The 16,607-nt window shown below is 44.6% G+C and overlaps 1 long non-coding RNA gene across 3 annotated transcripts in view; it reads right to left on the bottom strand.

Annotated features, from left to right (window-relative positions):
* LOC307184152 overlaps positions 1 to 16,607 on the bottom strand; it is a 503,327-nt gene that overhangs the window by 425,870 nt on the left and 60,850 nt on the right. For 2 of the 3 annotated variants that reach the window (XR_013827669.1, XR_013827670.1), the window contains exon 5: positions 14,084 to 14,163. The exons of the other annotated variant lie outside the window; for it this stretch is intronic. This is a non-coding gene — a long non-coding RNA (uncharacterized lncRNA). The remainder of the gene's footprint in view (positions 1 to 14,083; positions 14,164 to 16,607) is intronic. 3 annotated transcript variants of the gene reach the window in all.

Raw genomic sequence — 16,607 nt, 5'->3', positions numbered from 1 at the left:
TACAACACTCATACACAAAAAACACGCAGTCAAAAATTACACATCCCGGGCTTCCCTGGTGGCGCAGTGGTTGAGAGTCCGCCTGCCAATGCAGGGGACACGGGTTCGAGCCCTGATCCGGAAGGATCCCACTTGCCGCGGAGCAACTAGGCCTGTGTGCCGCAACCGCTGAGCCTGCGTTCTGGAGCCCGCGAGCCACAACTACTGAGCCCATGTGCTGCAACTACTGAGGCCCACACGCCTAGAGCCTGAGCTCCCAAACAGGAGAGACCACCACAATGAGAGGCCCACACACTGCAGCGAAGAAAAGCCCCTGCTCGCCACAGCTAGAGAAGGCTCACGAGCAGCAATGAAGACCCAACAAAGCCATAAATAAATAAATAAATAAAATTACACATCCCTGTTCTTAAAATTTCCACTAATGCAAATTTCAACTTCCAATATTCCCCTGCTGGGTCCTCTCCCTTCTATTTCTTCTCTTCTTTCAAATTCCTTCTTGCAAACTCCCTATTTATTTTTATGCCAAAAAATCAGTTCTCTCTTCATCACTTTGTCCCTGCCAACTTTGTCCTCAGGGTCCCAAGATAGTTTTCCTCCAAAAAAGAATTCTGTGGCCAGGTGTTAACATAGTTCCACCCTATTACAATGATTTCTACAAACAGAATATTAGAATCAGGACAAATGACCTGTTCCAGCTCCTTCCAATAGTAAGAGCAATGATTCTGGGCTCAGGAAGGGTCACAATCCTTCCGTCTACTTTATTTCATGTTGAATTAGATGGGGCAATCATCTTTGCAAGAACTCAGGGCTCTTTCACAGGCCACATTCATTTCTACCCAGAGGCAGAGAGCCCTCTGAGGAAGGGAAGCTGTGGGAATCAGAGCCACAGGGGGGCTGAGGACGTGGCCAGGGACCAGCAGTGATTCTGGACAGGGTAGGTGTCTGGTTGGTGCCTGACTTCTCTCTCTGCTGTTTCCCATGTTAGTTTGTAAGCATAAGCCGATCACTAGACACTCAGCATCCTGAGGACGTAAGATCAACATGGTATTTACTCACCATGGTGCCCACTCAAGCAATGATCTTGGTGGTATCTGCATGGTGGGTGCTTGATCAACACCTGCAGAATTAGCATATTCATTCCCCAGAACTCATCCTTCTCACTAATGACTCATTCAATAAACATGTATTAAATTCCTTCTCTGGACCCAGCAATGGGGACAAAAGCAAAATAAAACCCAGCTCCTGTCTACAAGCATCTAAAAATCTATTGGGGGATCTATAGGGATGAAACAGGCAGTTATTCAAAAGTAGGTAGGTTCTGGGTCATGCGTCCACTTTTCAAATAGCTGTTGAGCATCTTCAATATATCAGGCTTTGTCAGTTACTTGAGATTCAAGGGAAATAAGACACATCTCTGAAAAGAAATCTGTGAGTTTTAGTATGTGTTGGGTACCTGGAGGGCAGGGAAAGTGGGCAGGGAAAAATTCACAAGCACCTAACACAATGCCAAACACACAGAATCCCCCAGCAAATATTCATTAAATGAATGGTGACTAAAACATAATTACAGAATATGATACATGCCACAGCAGAAGCAAAAGGGTATTGTGGTTAACTGCTTGGAAATCAGAGAACATCTTTCAAAATGTGATGGCACCTGAATCTTGCCTGAGCAGGAATGTGTGTTGAGTGGACCGTGAGTTTGGTGGGGGTGATGGGGAAAAGTGAGGGATGAAGTTGGAAAAAAAAAGTCTGGGACTGTGTTGCTGATGGCTTTGTATGACATACTAACAACTGAAAAACAATCAGCCCTGTCTTCTAGGCAGGGCTCTGAGCCTCTATGTATCTATGTTTTCACAGCAGAGAGTAGAAGGCACCACTCATCCACTTGATAACAGAGTAGACAAGAACATAGGGTTTAGAAGCAAGCAGACCTAGCTTCAAATCCCAGCTTTGCCACCTTTTTAATAGTGAGATGCTGGGCGAGTAACTTAACCTCTCTGAAGGTCAATAGTTTCATCTCCAAAACAGGAATCATAACACCCACCCCAGAGGAGTGTTGTAAAAGATCAATAAGCTAATGTACCATAAAATAGAGTGCCTGGTTTAGAGTGCGTATTTTTTAAATTAAATGGCTGTTTTGTTATCACTATTGTAACAATTATTACTACTGTCATTATGTTTGGAATAATGTTGCTTCTCATCCATCCCCTACTGCCTACAAAGAAAGTTAACTGTGAGGCCTACCTTTTCCAGATCGGTCATCTCAACACAGCAAGTGAATTTAGATCAATCATTTGATGGGAGGTGTGATTACTCACCAAGAGAAATCCTCCAAGAGCATGTGACCCAAGTTCCCTCAATGTACCATAAGGAGACTGAGGCTTGGCCCTGGTCCCACAACTGCTTGGAGAGAACTGGGTGAATCCCTGAGTCTCTAGACCTCTATCCGGTACCCCTCTGGGTACAGTTCACTGCCTCCCAGTTTACTCTGTTGCTGTGGAGACAGGGCCAAGATTAAAATCAGCCTCAAATGCCAACCCTCCAATTCCAAGTCCTCCTCACCAAGCCCCCTGTGTAGGGGCTGCTTTCCTCACACTCTCTGCAGCCCCTACAGGCAGCTGCTCAGTGTCTGAGAATAGACTCTGCCCCTGAGCCCTCCTGACCCCTTGAGGAAGACGTGAGAGGCCCCGCTCCACCAGTGTCAGCTTACAGTGGGAACAAGGCCTGGGGACACGGCCAGAGACAGGCCGCCACCAGCAGCGTTACTGCTTCCCCAGGCTCTCATCCCCAGCACAGATGGCTGCTGCGCTGGCTGGCTGGCCTCCCCACGGCATGGGCTTGTTTCTCACCGGCAGGCCTCAGCAGGTCACTCTGGAGTCAGCCATCCTCTGGCAGGTACTCAGGCTCCCGTGGCTTCACGGAATTCCCCCCTTGGTCTGGGGTCACTGCTCTCCTCTGGATGAGAAGCCCAAGGGGAGACCCTCAGCAGGACAGGAATAGCTCAGCTTTTCCTGGAGCTCCCCCAGTAGTTCTCCAAACCCTTCCCTGAGGGCTCAAATGGCCTGGACAAGCCAAGCTAAGTGCCAGGCTGCTATTCTGTCCCCTTTGTGAAACTCAAGAACTTGCTATCCCACAGTCAAATTAAACAATTCCTTATGCAAAAGAGGTTATTTTCTGCATCACAGATCCCTACCTGCAACTGGCCTGACTTACTGATAGCCGAGCTGTAGACTGGCCAAGGCCCCGTGGGAGTCAGCGGCCTAGCCAATGGGACTCTCCTGGACTGGATGGTGACTGGCCAGCTGAACCAATCAGATCCTCCTTCATGCCCTGCTTTATTCCTATATACATATTGGGACCTTCTATGTTCCAGGAACTAGGCAGGGTTCCAGTGATACAAATGTAAAAGGGGCTTTGTAGATCCTTTTGCCCTTAGTAGGAACTCAGTATATGACTCTATGCCTTATCAGTAACGTTGACTGGCTGTCAGATTTTGTGGTGACATATACACGTCTCATTTATAAGGTAGCCGTTAATTTAAACAAACCGATCAATTTATTAGGGGGCCTGACTTCAAGAGGAGCAGAAACCAAACCCAATCTGGCTTAAGGAAAAACCAGAATTCTCTGGCTCATATCTTAGAAGGTCAGGAGTAGTATGTCCTCAGGAAATCAAATGATGATATCACCTCTCCCACCCTTCCCCCTCTCTCCTCACCCCATATCTCAGCTCCCTGCTTCTCTCCATGTGTTGGATTCATTCTCTCCTAAGATGGAAGAGCTTTATCCACACAGCAGGAGACCAGGCAGAAGCACCTCCAGGCTTCGTCAATCCAGATTAGCAACGCCCAAGGAGAAAGAAGATTTCTCTCTCCCAGAACCCACGAGTAAAATTTCAAGAGAAGGACACCAATAAACCAAACTTGGATCACGTGGCCACCACTGAGCCAACTGCTATGGCAAGGGAATGAGATACTACGATTGGTCGAGCTTTGGTCACATGACTCTCCTTAGCCCCCCCCCCGCCCCCCCCCCCCCAGAACCAGATGCTGTGAAAGAGGAACAGTTCCTGAAAGGGAGTGTGCCCTTTCCACGGGAGAATGGAACAGATGCTGAACTGGATGGAGGGGAGAGGGCAAGGGAGAAATGTCTGTACACAAGAAAGAATAAAAGAAAAAGGCCATGTTCTATAGAAGAAAGAGTAGGGAAGGCTTAACCAAAGAGCAGTTAGCTTTAAGTTTGTTTCTAATGGCCAGCTGCTTTAGAATATAGAAAGCATGAATATATTTAAAAATATATAACAGATTGGCAACTTTTATAGGACATATAAATGTGGTGATTCATCCCAGAGCTTATTCCCAAGGGGACAGAGGACAAACCAAATATCTTTTGAGGGGAGTAGGAGAATCCACATCTTTTGAGTATCTGCTGGGGTGCTGGGCCTTGTGCCTCCACATTACTCATGAAGCTATAGGGCCATCCTACGAGGCAGGTGCTATTGTTTCCCTCCATTTTCAGGAGAGGAAAACTGATGCTCAAAGAAGTTTGAAAAAAAGAAATCATCTCACTGGAGGCCCCACAGCAAGTAAGCAGTAAGAGCCGGGATGCGAACCCAAGTTTATCTAATTCCAAATCTTGTGCTCTTTCCACAAGTCCATTCTGCCAGCCAAAGGCAAAATATAGCCAGATGAAAGGTGGAGGGGCAAACAATGAGTCCCTCTTCTATTTATAGACAGAGAACAAAATGAGACAGCCCCAAAAGGCAGAAGTGCCAAACAGCTTTTCCAGGTCCTTCATGAGGACATTCTTTGCTCCCAAAATGGAGATGGCACTCAAAAGTAAGATTACACGTTAAGAAGCGCTGGCAACGGCCAGGAGAACGTGACCAAGAAAGAACAATGGATTCAGCGACCCAGAGGTCATGAGTGGCCTGCGAGAGGCTGCTTCAGTGGAGGAGTGTGTCCGGACCCCATATTTAAAAGCAATTAGAGCAAGTAACTGGTCTAGACATGGAGGCTTCAAAGACTGACCTCATCATTTGAAAAATCTGGCAATAAATGTGAAGATATCTGCATATTTTAAAATTACAGGGAAGCAATGACTGAAGGAGAAGGGTTAAAAATTCAGATTTTGATGAAAACAAGTGTTTACCTTATTTACAGACTGAAAAGTACTAGAAGGAATATGCCATTAACAACAGGAATAAAAACCCAAATTAATTTGACCAGCTGAAATCCTAGGCCAGGGACACAGTGAGTCTGAACACAGTTCTTTGTTGGTTTATCTTCCTGACACTATTTTCCAGTCCTTTTCTGTGGGTGCCAGGTGCAGCCTGTTACCACATAAGGTGCCATATAAAGGGTCCGGCCTCTCTTACACTTTATTCCTCTAGATGCAGTAGTTGATTGATTTGGTGTGACTCAAGCCAAGTCAGCCAGTCCCTCTCTAGGACTGACATATGGATGTTAGGGAGAACAGTCCTCTCTCTCCACGAGGTTAAGCTGGGATCACACAGCAAGGGACAGGTACAGGCAGCTCCCAGACTCATCAACCCAGATTAGCTGGGCCCAAGACAAAAGAGGACTTTTCTCACCCAGTATTCACACATAAAATCCAAGAGAAGGCATGGACCTTGTGAAGGGAGCCCATTTTTAAGAGAATGAGGCCAGCCCAGAGAAGGAGAGAGACAGACAGACAACATCCTTCAAAACTCTGAATTCAACCATATTTCCTCTCCATCCTAGACTCTCCCCCTTTTTTTAATAGAGTTTGAATTGAGCTTTTGTAGCAACCAAAGTAAAGCTCACTAACATAACTCTCATCCAAGCGTCAATTAACAGGATGGGGTGTTCTGTGAATAGAAATGAAAATTATGACCTGCCAGAGCCACTGAGAATGAATATAATTAAAAAAACAAAAAGACACGGGTCCCTGTCCTCAAGGAGTTCATAGTAGTGGCAAGTTCTTTTGCTCTCCTGCTGTAAGTAGGAAACCTCTCAGAAATGTGGGTACTGTACTATCAGCGTGTGTGTGGTCGGGGGGATGACAGGAAGAGTCTTATAGAGTTGCAATCCTCTTCCAAAAGAAAAATAATAATAGCCAAGCTAATGATTGAACTTGACAAATACACAGAGAAGCCAGGGGGGTGGTACACAAAGCTTTGTATTTGAGACACCTCAGGGCCTACGGAGCCCCTCAAGGGGCCTCTAGAAGTCTCTTCTCTCTCACCTATCTGCTGCTCTTTCCTGGGGCTCCCTTGTCCTCTCGGCTGTGAGGGCCCCTCTGCCCTCCTTCCTGAGCTTCCAGAAAACCAGTTCCATTCATTCCCATGAGCAGCTGGAGGGAGTCGAATCAGATTCCCTTGAGGAAGAGGCTTCGGGTCACTTCATCAGAAGCCTAACAAATTTTTCTCTACCTGATAATGCCACCTCTCCTCTTGTAGCACCTCTTCCAGGAGATATTCCTCTACTTTACCAAAAACATTCTCCCAAAGAAGAGAGTTAGAAAACAGAAGAGAATTGGAGAGGGATGAATACTCAGGCTCGTCCTTAGAAGTCAGCCCCCTGAGAAGACCACAAAGTGAAGAATTCTGGTCAGTCCCCCCTCCCTGTCACCACAAAACAATGCCAGCTCTTATGCTTGGCACATTGCTTACAAATGATAAAACCACACTTAACACCTAATAGATATCATTTTTTTAAATCCTACTATAAAAGATTTTTTTAACATACATAAAAGACCTACAATAAGGAGAGGTTTTAAATTGATAGATTTCATTGGGTTACAGAATTATTTTCAAACTCAAAGACCCCCTGCTCTGTCTCACATATGTCTCACATAATAAGGATAAAACCTCTGTGGTGGGCCATTTGGCAATGTGTTTCAAAAGCCTTGAAAATGTTCATGTTTTTTGATCCCGCAATTTTAATTCCAGAGCATGGCCTCTCTGAGCCTCAGTTTCCTCATCTCTAAAATGAGGGTGATAATAGTAGGTACCTGATAGGCTGGTTGTGAAGATTAAATGAAATATATGTAATGCCTTAGAATAGTGTCCAGCATATGGTTATATACTATATGTGTTAGCTAAGTAAGTGATCACAGATAGGAGTAGAAATACATCTCAGTATTATTTCAATCAGCAAAATTTTAGAAAAATGTCTAATAATAGCTAATAGGCTAAAAATAATTATGGTGCATGCATAAGATGGAAAACTACACAGCCACTTTTAAAAATCATGTCATAGAAGAATCTTAATGATTTGGGAAGATGTTCATAACATATTGTTAGGCCAAAGAAAACAAAATCAGGTTTCTTTTTTTTCTTCTTTTTTTTTTGTGGGGGGGGCCACACTGTGCAGCTTGTGGGATCTTAGTTCCGTGACCAGGGATCGAACCTACACCCTCAGCAGTGAAAGTGTGAAGTCCTAACCACTGGACCGCCAGGGAATTCCCCAAATCAGGTTTCAAATGGTATATACAGTATGATCCAAATATAAAAATAAAAAATACAGGAAATACTTCAAAGTGCTACTGGCAAGTATCTGTAAGTTGATTGTTCAGGCTTGCCTGCACACTGGAATCACCTCTGAAATTTAAAAAAACACTAACGATACAGGACCCCATCCATAGTAATGCTGATTTAACTTGGCCTGGGATGTTGTTGCCTGGGCCTCAGGATTTTTATTTTCTTCTGTGTGCTTGGTTTCTTTCTGCAAACTTTTTTCCCGAAATTTTCTAATATAAACATGTATCCCTTTTATAATTAGAAATTAAAACCATAAATGCTATCCAAAAACATTTCAATTACTCCCAAGAGTAGCTGACTAAGCAGCTATGCCAGTCCCTGGTTTACCAGGTTGTTTTCTTCCAGGGAGGGCTGGGATGGGACAGCTAGGGGAGCTGCAGTTGGCAGAAGACTGAGAGTAGGCAGATTCAGAGGATGAGTCACTGCCCTGCAGAGCAGACCTGGGAGGGGGCGCTCGACGGCGGTGGGGGGGGGGGGGGCAAGGTGAGGATGCTGGACACTTGAGGGGCTGGGGCAGGAGACAAAGAGCCCATGGCCAGCTTTGCTAGCTGAGCAACTGTGCACAGACAGCTCTGTTATTTATGGCCCTTCCCGTCTGAGGCCTTGCTCGGTGCCCATTGTGATACTGGGGTTTCATTTATGTATGTCAGAATCATGCTTTCTCTTTTTCAGCACAGGCTTTTGGTAAGCACTGAAAGGAGAGGGCACAACAAGGAGAGGAAGCAAAGGAAGGTCCACAGCTGCTAAAAAAATGATACTGACAAAAAGTCCAGGGCTACTCGTATTTTTTTCTCTCTGTGTCTAATATTAAACGTTTTGGGTCTGATGATTGAGCTTCTTCAGCCAGTATAGCATTTTTTTTTTCCATTCATTCAGCAAGTCCTTATTGAACTCTTACTATGTGCCAAGCCCTGTGCCTAGTACTTTTCATCATGTAATTCTTATCTAGAGCTTTAAACAAATGACCCAGGTGCTGTGGTTAGCTTGCCTTGTACAGATGAAGGATTTGCAGCTCAGGGAAGTTAACGGCCTAAAATCGCCCAGCCAATGTTACTCATCACCATCATCATCAGAATGGATGGCTACCATTTACTGAGCGCCTCCTCTGTGCCAGGCACTATACTAAGAACTTTATACTCATTTTTCATTAACCAGCCCACTCCCTTACCCCACTCCACCTCCACCCTGCCCCCCAACAATAGCCCTATAAGACAGTGGTTATTATTATCCCCAATTTACAGAAAAGTAGGCACATAGAGGGAAATTTACCCAGCTTTTAGGCAACAGCAAAGGATTTATATCCAAATGTCAAACTCCTGGGCTCTTATTCTTAAGCCCTAAGTTATGCTGCTTCCACAATTTAGTGACCAAGCTTCAGAAGTCAGGCCACCACAAAAAAAAAAAAAAGAAGTCAGGCCAGGCTTGATGCCCTCAGTAGGCAGTATATTAAATGTCCATCGACAGATGAATGGATAAAGAAGATGTGGCACATACATACAATGGAATATTACTCAGCCATAAAAAGAAATGAAATTGAGTTATTTGTAGAGAGGTAGATGGACCTAGAGTCTGTCATACAGAGTGAAGTCAGTCAGAAAGAGAAACACAAATACCGTATGCTAACACATATATATGAAATCTTAAAAAAAAAATGGTACTGATGAACCTAGTGGCAGGGCAGGAATAAAGGCGCAGACATGGAGAATGGACTTGAGGACACAGTGGGGAGGGGGAAGCTGGGGCGAAGTGAGAGTAGCATCGACATATATACACTACCAGATGTAAAATAGCTAGTGGGAAGCAGCCACATAGCACAGGGAGATCAGCTCGGTGCTTTGCCACGACCAGAGGGGTGGGATAGGGAGGGTGGGAGGGAGGCTCAAGAGGGAGGGGATATGGGGACATGTGTATGCATATGGCTGATTCACTTTGTTGTACAACAGAAACTAACACAGTACTGTGAAGCAATTATACTCCAATAAAGATCTATTTTAAAAAAATAAATAAAGATACATCAATTAAAGATGTTCACCTGTCTTGGCCTGTTCTCAGTACCTGAGACTGCTACATCCTACAAGCAAATAGTGTGAGAAGCTGGAAATCTACTCCAATCTAACTTGCTTTTTTTAAAAAAAACTCTAATTCTCCTTTTAACTACTATCTCAGGCATGTGCCCATTATCATCCGAAAAGCTGTGGCAGAAGAGAATTATGGGAAGATGAAAGAGAAGGCAAGAAAAGGGCACCTGCTGGTTGCCACGGTGAAATGTTCACAGGAAGCAGAAGACAGCCATTAGCATTCAGTTTAATGGTGTGTTTAGCCCCATCCATAACTGGAAGTGTGTTTACTGCTTCGTATTTCCTTTGTGACAGGGAGCCACAAATCTCATTCTCCATATTGAGAGCAAGTTAATGGTTCGAATTATGCATCCACTCACACTGTTCCTCAGCCAAAGGATGGGGCAATCAGAGTTCCCCGCTTACCCCAGGCTGTGCAAGCAGATACCTCGAATCCTGGTCCCAAGTGGTTATTGATGATCCAGAACTGCTAGGGATGTGGCCCAGAGTACCACCACACTGAAACTGAAAAGCCCCAGGAACACTTCATCCCAATGCTTTCCATTTAAATGGCACTTTACAAGCTGTTTATCTACCCAGCACCCTGCAGTGTTGTCAAACTCCACTGCCCACACACTGCAAATGGGGATACTGAGATAAAGGTACACCACTTGCAATGTGAATCAGCCCCTTCCAAGGAGGAAGTGGAAAGGTTCCTAACCATGAGGAATTTGCTAACCCCCTCCTGACCTTCTTCTGCTGCTCCGGTGGTCCTCAAGCTTGGAAACCTGTCAGAACCACCTGCGAAGCTCCACCTCCATCCAAGATCAAGAGCATCAGAGTCTTTGGGGGTCAGACCAGGCATCCCTAGCTCATGAATGCTCCTCAGGTGATTCAGATGTGCAGCAGGGAGTAAGAACCACAGCTCCCATCCCTCCATGGTTTCCACTGCCCCTGACTTACACATCTGGCATTTTACTCCCCCTGCCAAACAGACATCTTCATCAAGCCAGAGTTTCCGGAAGACAGTGTGGTCTGGTGGTTAGCATGTTGCTGCTGAGGCCCGGCTGGCCTGGGTTTGAATCCCAGCTCTGCCACTACCTGGCTATGGACAAGTAACTCAAACATACTGGGCTGCAATCGTCTCATTTGTAGAACCAGGATGGGAATAGTGGCTGCCTTAGAGGGCTGTCAAGAGCATAAAGTTCCAGCACACACTTAGTGTTCAATAAATGACAGCCATCACCACAGGTAACCGCGATCTAAGCCATTTCTTATGGAAAATGAGGGGAAGGAGGGCTGTCCTGGCCCAGTGGGTTTCCCTTGTGGGCAAATGAAGCAACGCCCAACTTAATATTCTCAAAGCACAGTTTTCAGCACGCAGTGGGAGGATGGATTTTCCCCTTGTTTAGAGAGAGGCCTGACAGCAGCAACAAGGACCTCAGACTGTGTATTTGAACACAGTCTGAACAACCCTGCCCTTCTCTTTTCAGGTCCTGAAAATACTGAGGCTGGGTATTCAAAACACCCAGATGTAAACTAGGGGAAAAAACAAACAAAAATGAAAAACCATCAATCACCTGGTTTGGGGCAACACAGATAGATTCAGATAACTGCCCTGATTTTCCAGTTTCCACATAGGCATATAGGTTCCTCACAGACAATAACAAATATGCATTGAGTGCTTGCTGTATACCAGAGCCAAATTGTTCCCTTCCACACATTGTCTCGTTTAATTCTCACAATAGGCCCCTAAGACAGATGCTATTTTAAGTCAGCGACCAAGGCTCAAATAGGTTATATGATTTACCCAAGGTTACACAGTAAGTGGCAAACTTGGGACCTAAAATCTACAAGCCCCAATCTTAAACAATATACTGTACCCCCTCCCAGGTTTCTGTTGGGCAGAGTAAATACGTGGTGATCACCCCATGACCAGTGGATTGTAAAGCCTTACCTGCAACCAGGCACCAATCCCCAAAATCCAGCTCAGCAGCCTGACTGTCACCTACCTCCCCACACTCCCTGCTCCCTTTGTTCACTGAAGGGCCTTTGGGAAATAACAACAGCACATTTGCACAGAGGTATTGGAGTCCCACAGAAATAACACATTACCTGAGGACCCCCCCATCATCACGATGTCAGCTTATGAAGCAATATCTCAACCTCTGCTTGCAAGACCCTTCAAAGCTAGTTCCTACCTCTGATTACATTCCTGTCCTCCAAACAATCCTGTAGGTAGCTGTGTTCCCATTGCAAAGAAAAGACAAATGCAAGAAGGAGTGAAAAACTAGGGACAGAAAAGAAGCCAAGCACTCTGCCTCCTAGTTGTTCTCTCTCTCTTCTTTTTTTTTCTTTGCCTCTGTTGTACATCTTTAGGGAGGTGATATCATATATTGTAAGAATGGCAAATAGACAGCACATGTACCACTACCACTAGACATCCCATCTCACCCCTTGCAGACATTACTAACTGATCTCAGCATTCTTCCCACTAAGTCAGGAAACTGCTTCAGAATTCTTCTAGCTAAAGGGCTCCTGGAAGCAACCGCCAGTCAATTAACGCTGGCACTGCAGATAAAGCATATTCTATTCCTGGCATAGTGATTAAGAGCCTATATACTTTGTCAAACCCATATTAGAATCCCAGCTCTGACTGTGTGACCAGGAACATGTTACTTAACCAGTCTGAGCTTTAGTTTTCTTATCAGTAAAATAAAGATTGTCATACTTCCTTGAGAGAACTATCATTAAGAGGAGAAATGCATATACATCTCTGGGCTCCTTGCCTGGCGCAGAGAGAGTGCTCGGTAGACGTTATATATCTACCCCATTCCTTAATGAACATTTTTTGAGCATTACCATGTACTACCCTGCCAGGAGCTGGAACTACAGGAATGAACAAGTTAGATAAGGTTCCTGATCTCATGGCACATTCTAGTGGAAAGAGCAGGGGTTTTTGTAAATAATTGCTTATCAAATAATTTCAGCTTGTGATAAGTGGTATGAAAGAAGAGGGCTGAGTGATGAGATAAAGAACATCAGAATGGGGTGGGCAGCAACATGGGGGGAGTCTCAGACGCTACAGAAAGTTTCACCCCTCTCAAGTGCCAGCCCTTGAGTCCCTGGCAGAGGAAAAAAAAAAGTGGAAATGGGATCAAGTGGTATTTTGAGGCACTGTGATGTTAAAGGAGGCAGGTTATTCATGGTGCCTCTCCCCGCCACCCTCTGGCCCTCTCCTGTTTGATTGGCTCTAGCCCCAGGATGAGAGAAATAGAACACTCAGTGCTGTATTCATGTGCTCTGATGAGGCCCCTTTTAAGTCCCAGCTAATCTGTTGCAATCAGCCTGCAATCTGCAGTGCAGACCCAGCTACCCCAGCAAATCAGCCCCGGCCCCCTGGAAGCCAGCCTGGCACATGACCCCCTTCCTCTCTCATCCTCCCTCTCCCTTCCCTGCTCCCACCTCCACAAGTTCCTCTCTCCACTTTTTCTTACCCTCCTCCTCTACTTCCCCATGCCTGTGGGTGCACAGCCCTCTGAGGCTCTGCAGCCCCTTTGACAACTACTCGCTGCAGGATTGGATTTCATTCCCAGGTATGGGCTCGACAGCCCGAGACAGAGATGAATCAATGCCCAAGAAAGGGACATCTTAGGGAGATGTAGGTCTGGGGGCCACCAAAGGGTGACCCTAAAGGTATGTGTTCATTCAAAGGAAGGCATAACCAAATAATAATCATCTGCATGTGTGTGATGCTTGACAAATCATTTTCATAGCATCTTTCTTCCAGCAACCTTGAGAGGCTTTAGGCAGGTGGGGAAACTAGAAGCTCAATAGTACCAAGTCTTGCTCAGGGATTTTCAGCTGGCCAGTGGAAGAGCCAGGACCAAAACCTGTTTTGTTTTGTTTTTTAAACAATCCCTTCCCCAACACACACACACTCAAAAATCCAGAGTTTTCTCCCGCTGCATCAGTCAGGGTTCTCAAGGAATTAGTTCACATGATTGTGGAGGCTGGCAGGTACAAAATCTCTAGGGCAAGCCGGCAGGCTGGAAATTTAGGTAAGAGTTGATGTTACAGTCTTGACTTTGACATCCATAAGGCAGGCCACGCAGATTGGAAACTCTGGGGAGGATTTCTATGTTACAGTCTTGAGACAGAATTCCTTCTTCTCTGGAAAACTTCAACTGATTGGATAAGGCTTGCTCATATTATGGAGGGTAGTCTGCTTTCCTTAAAGTCAACTGATTGTAAATGGTAATCATATCTACAAAATACCTTCACAGCAGCAACATCTAGACTGGTGTTTGACCAAACAACTGGGCGTCATAGCCTAGCCAAATTTACCATTAAAAATTCACCATCACATTCTCCTTGGATCATTTTCATGCATCATTTCACTTAATCCTCACAATAACCTATGAGGGGGCTGCTTTGCATTTTACAGATGAGGAAACCAAAGAGATATCTCTTTATCTCAAAGAGATAAAGTCACTTACCAGGTCTCTCACACAGCTCAGGTGACTAAGCCAGGACACCACCTCCCATTACAGAGACTTCTCAGGATCCCAATTTATCCCTAAGGAAGGCAACAGTTTACACCTAATGTCAGATAACTAGAAAATAATGAGACTTGTATTTGGCATAAACATATCAGAATTTATATACAATGTAGTGAAGTGATCCTGAAAGGCATTCAAGTAATGCTTCACTTATTTATATTTTAGTATATGTGCTGCCGAAGCGAGCACTTCACTTATTTACAGATGCCTCTCTGGGCCTTCTTCAAGACATTTAAGGGATACACAGAGACTGTCTGGAAGAATACATACAAAACCTGGAAGGAAAGCTGGGTGGCCGGGGGACAAGGATGGGAAACAAGCTTTTCACCGCTTATCCTATAGTGCCCTTTGAAATGTGAACCACGCAAATGTGTTGCTTACTCAATTAATGAAATTAAAAATAAATAAGTAAAAAACACAACAAAAAAATTGTAAATGAGCCTACAAGGACCTCAGCCTCATGACTGCTTACTTGCACTTTGCTCTAGACACAGAAAAAAGCATGAGGCAGGCAGCCGTGTCAGCCAACCTGCTCATCAATACTCAGCTCTCAATGACTCTGGCTTCTTCCAAAAATCAGAACCACTCTTAAAGAATGAGGATTTGCCAGCAGTGAGGATATTCAAAGAATCTGCTTCAGGCTCTGAAAACAATTCCAAGAGGAGTTTGAAAATCCTTTCCAGCAAAAGCAGTATCGTTGGAAAAAGTGTGCAACACCCCCAAGGTGATTCTTTGAAGGACAAGAATTCACTGGGCTGTGTAAATTCATGTTCCATTCTTTTTCTTTTCTTTTTTCTTCTTCTTTTTTTTTTTTATCTGTCACACTACAGTCTTCAAGTACCTGATCAAATACCACATGAAAGAATTAGACCAGAATTGCAAAATCAAATCCCTTCAGGCAGGAGGCATAAATATTTGAAGCTCTCAGGGAATATGATAACAGGGACTTGTGGAGACCACAGGGAAAAGACCCTGCCTGCCCGCCTGAAGCACCCACGATCGACTGTATTTAAAACAGTGTGCTGGGCAATGATCTCATCTCGGACCAGATTTGGCCATAGTCTACCATTTTACCGCCAATGAACTAAGGATTTCTCTTTATGGACACGAGAGAACTGAAGCCAGCAGAGAGTTACAAGGAGGAAGATTTCAGATCGCTGTAAGGACTATAAGTTTAAAAAGGAGACAGCAGGCCCAAAATGGAGCCACTTATACTAATCCCAAGTCACCAAACCGAGACATAATACCTAACTTAATTACAGTTTCAACCTCTTCCAGGAGTGGGATCTTAAACCAGTCAAGACTCTTGCTGTCCCATAAAGGAAGGTGATTTTGCCACAGACAATCCACTCTTTGCTAGTAACTTGTCCTGCCCCCTTCTGCCTGTAAAAGTCTTTCATTTTGTACAGCTCTTCAGAGCTCCTTTCTTCGTGCTCGATGGGAAGCTGCTCAATTCATGAATCACAAATAAAGCCAATAAGATTTTTAAAATTTATTCAGTTGAATTCCTGCTTAAGGATTGGATCATGTGATCCAGGCCTGTGCAATCATTGTAATTTTATCCCAGGGGGCCGCAGTGATTGGTGCAGGGATGTGCACATGACATAAGGTGGTGCAATCAGAGTGAGTACAGATACATGTATGGTAGTTTCAGGAAAACAACCCTCTTTTCCACTAGACTTGGACATGGAAGATGTAGATATAGAGATGCTGGCAGCCATTTTGCCACCATATGAGCCTAAAAATGAAGAATACCTGGAGGACAGAGAATGTAAGAGATGGAGAGAGACTGGGTCTAGAGCCTCCAGATCAAACTTTCTCTGGATTTTTCTGTTATGTAAGATAATATACTATTTTGCTAAAGTCATCCTGAGTTGTGTTTTCTGTCATTTATCACCAAAATAGTTCTAATGAATATATGTGCCAGTAGTAATGTGTTCCTTTGGGTTTGAGAATTGAGAGATTCTATATCTTCCAAAATCCCCCGTTTGAGAATTGAGAGATTCTATATCTTCCAAAATCCCCCGTTTGAGAATTGAGAGATTCTATATCTTCCAAAATCCCCCATGGGGAGGGAGACTGATAGAAGGGGAAGAATCTAAGACTTATAAAGATGGCAGGGGCTTCAGGAAGTTCCTTTTCAAAAACCCCAGCGATTTTCAAGTTTTAGTTCAACAACAAAATGCTTTCTCAGAGAATGTCATGCACAGAATCCTAGATAGACGTGAAGCTATCTTTTCCTGCTCATTCCACTCTGGTTGCACAAGTTCAGTGGGAGTGCCATTAGGCCTTTCCACATGCTGTTTCTACTATCTAAAGACTTTTCCTGCTCACCATTTTCCCCCACTCACCCTAAGCCAGTTCACTAAATAAACTATCAACCTCTGGATAATGCAGCTTAAACGTCACGTCCATTGAGATGCCTTCTCTGAAGTGTGAGGTTGGGCACCCTGCTAACATG

This window comes from Stenella coeruleoalba (genome assembly GCF_951394435.1).
Source record: "Stenella coeruleoalba genome assembly, chromosome: 3".
NCBI lineage: Eukaryota > Metazoa > Chordata > Mammalia > Artiodactyla > Delphinidae > Stenella > Stenella coeruleoalba.
Note: the sequence above shows the minus strand (reverse complement) of the source record. Positions and strands in the feature narration are given on the sequence as shown.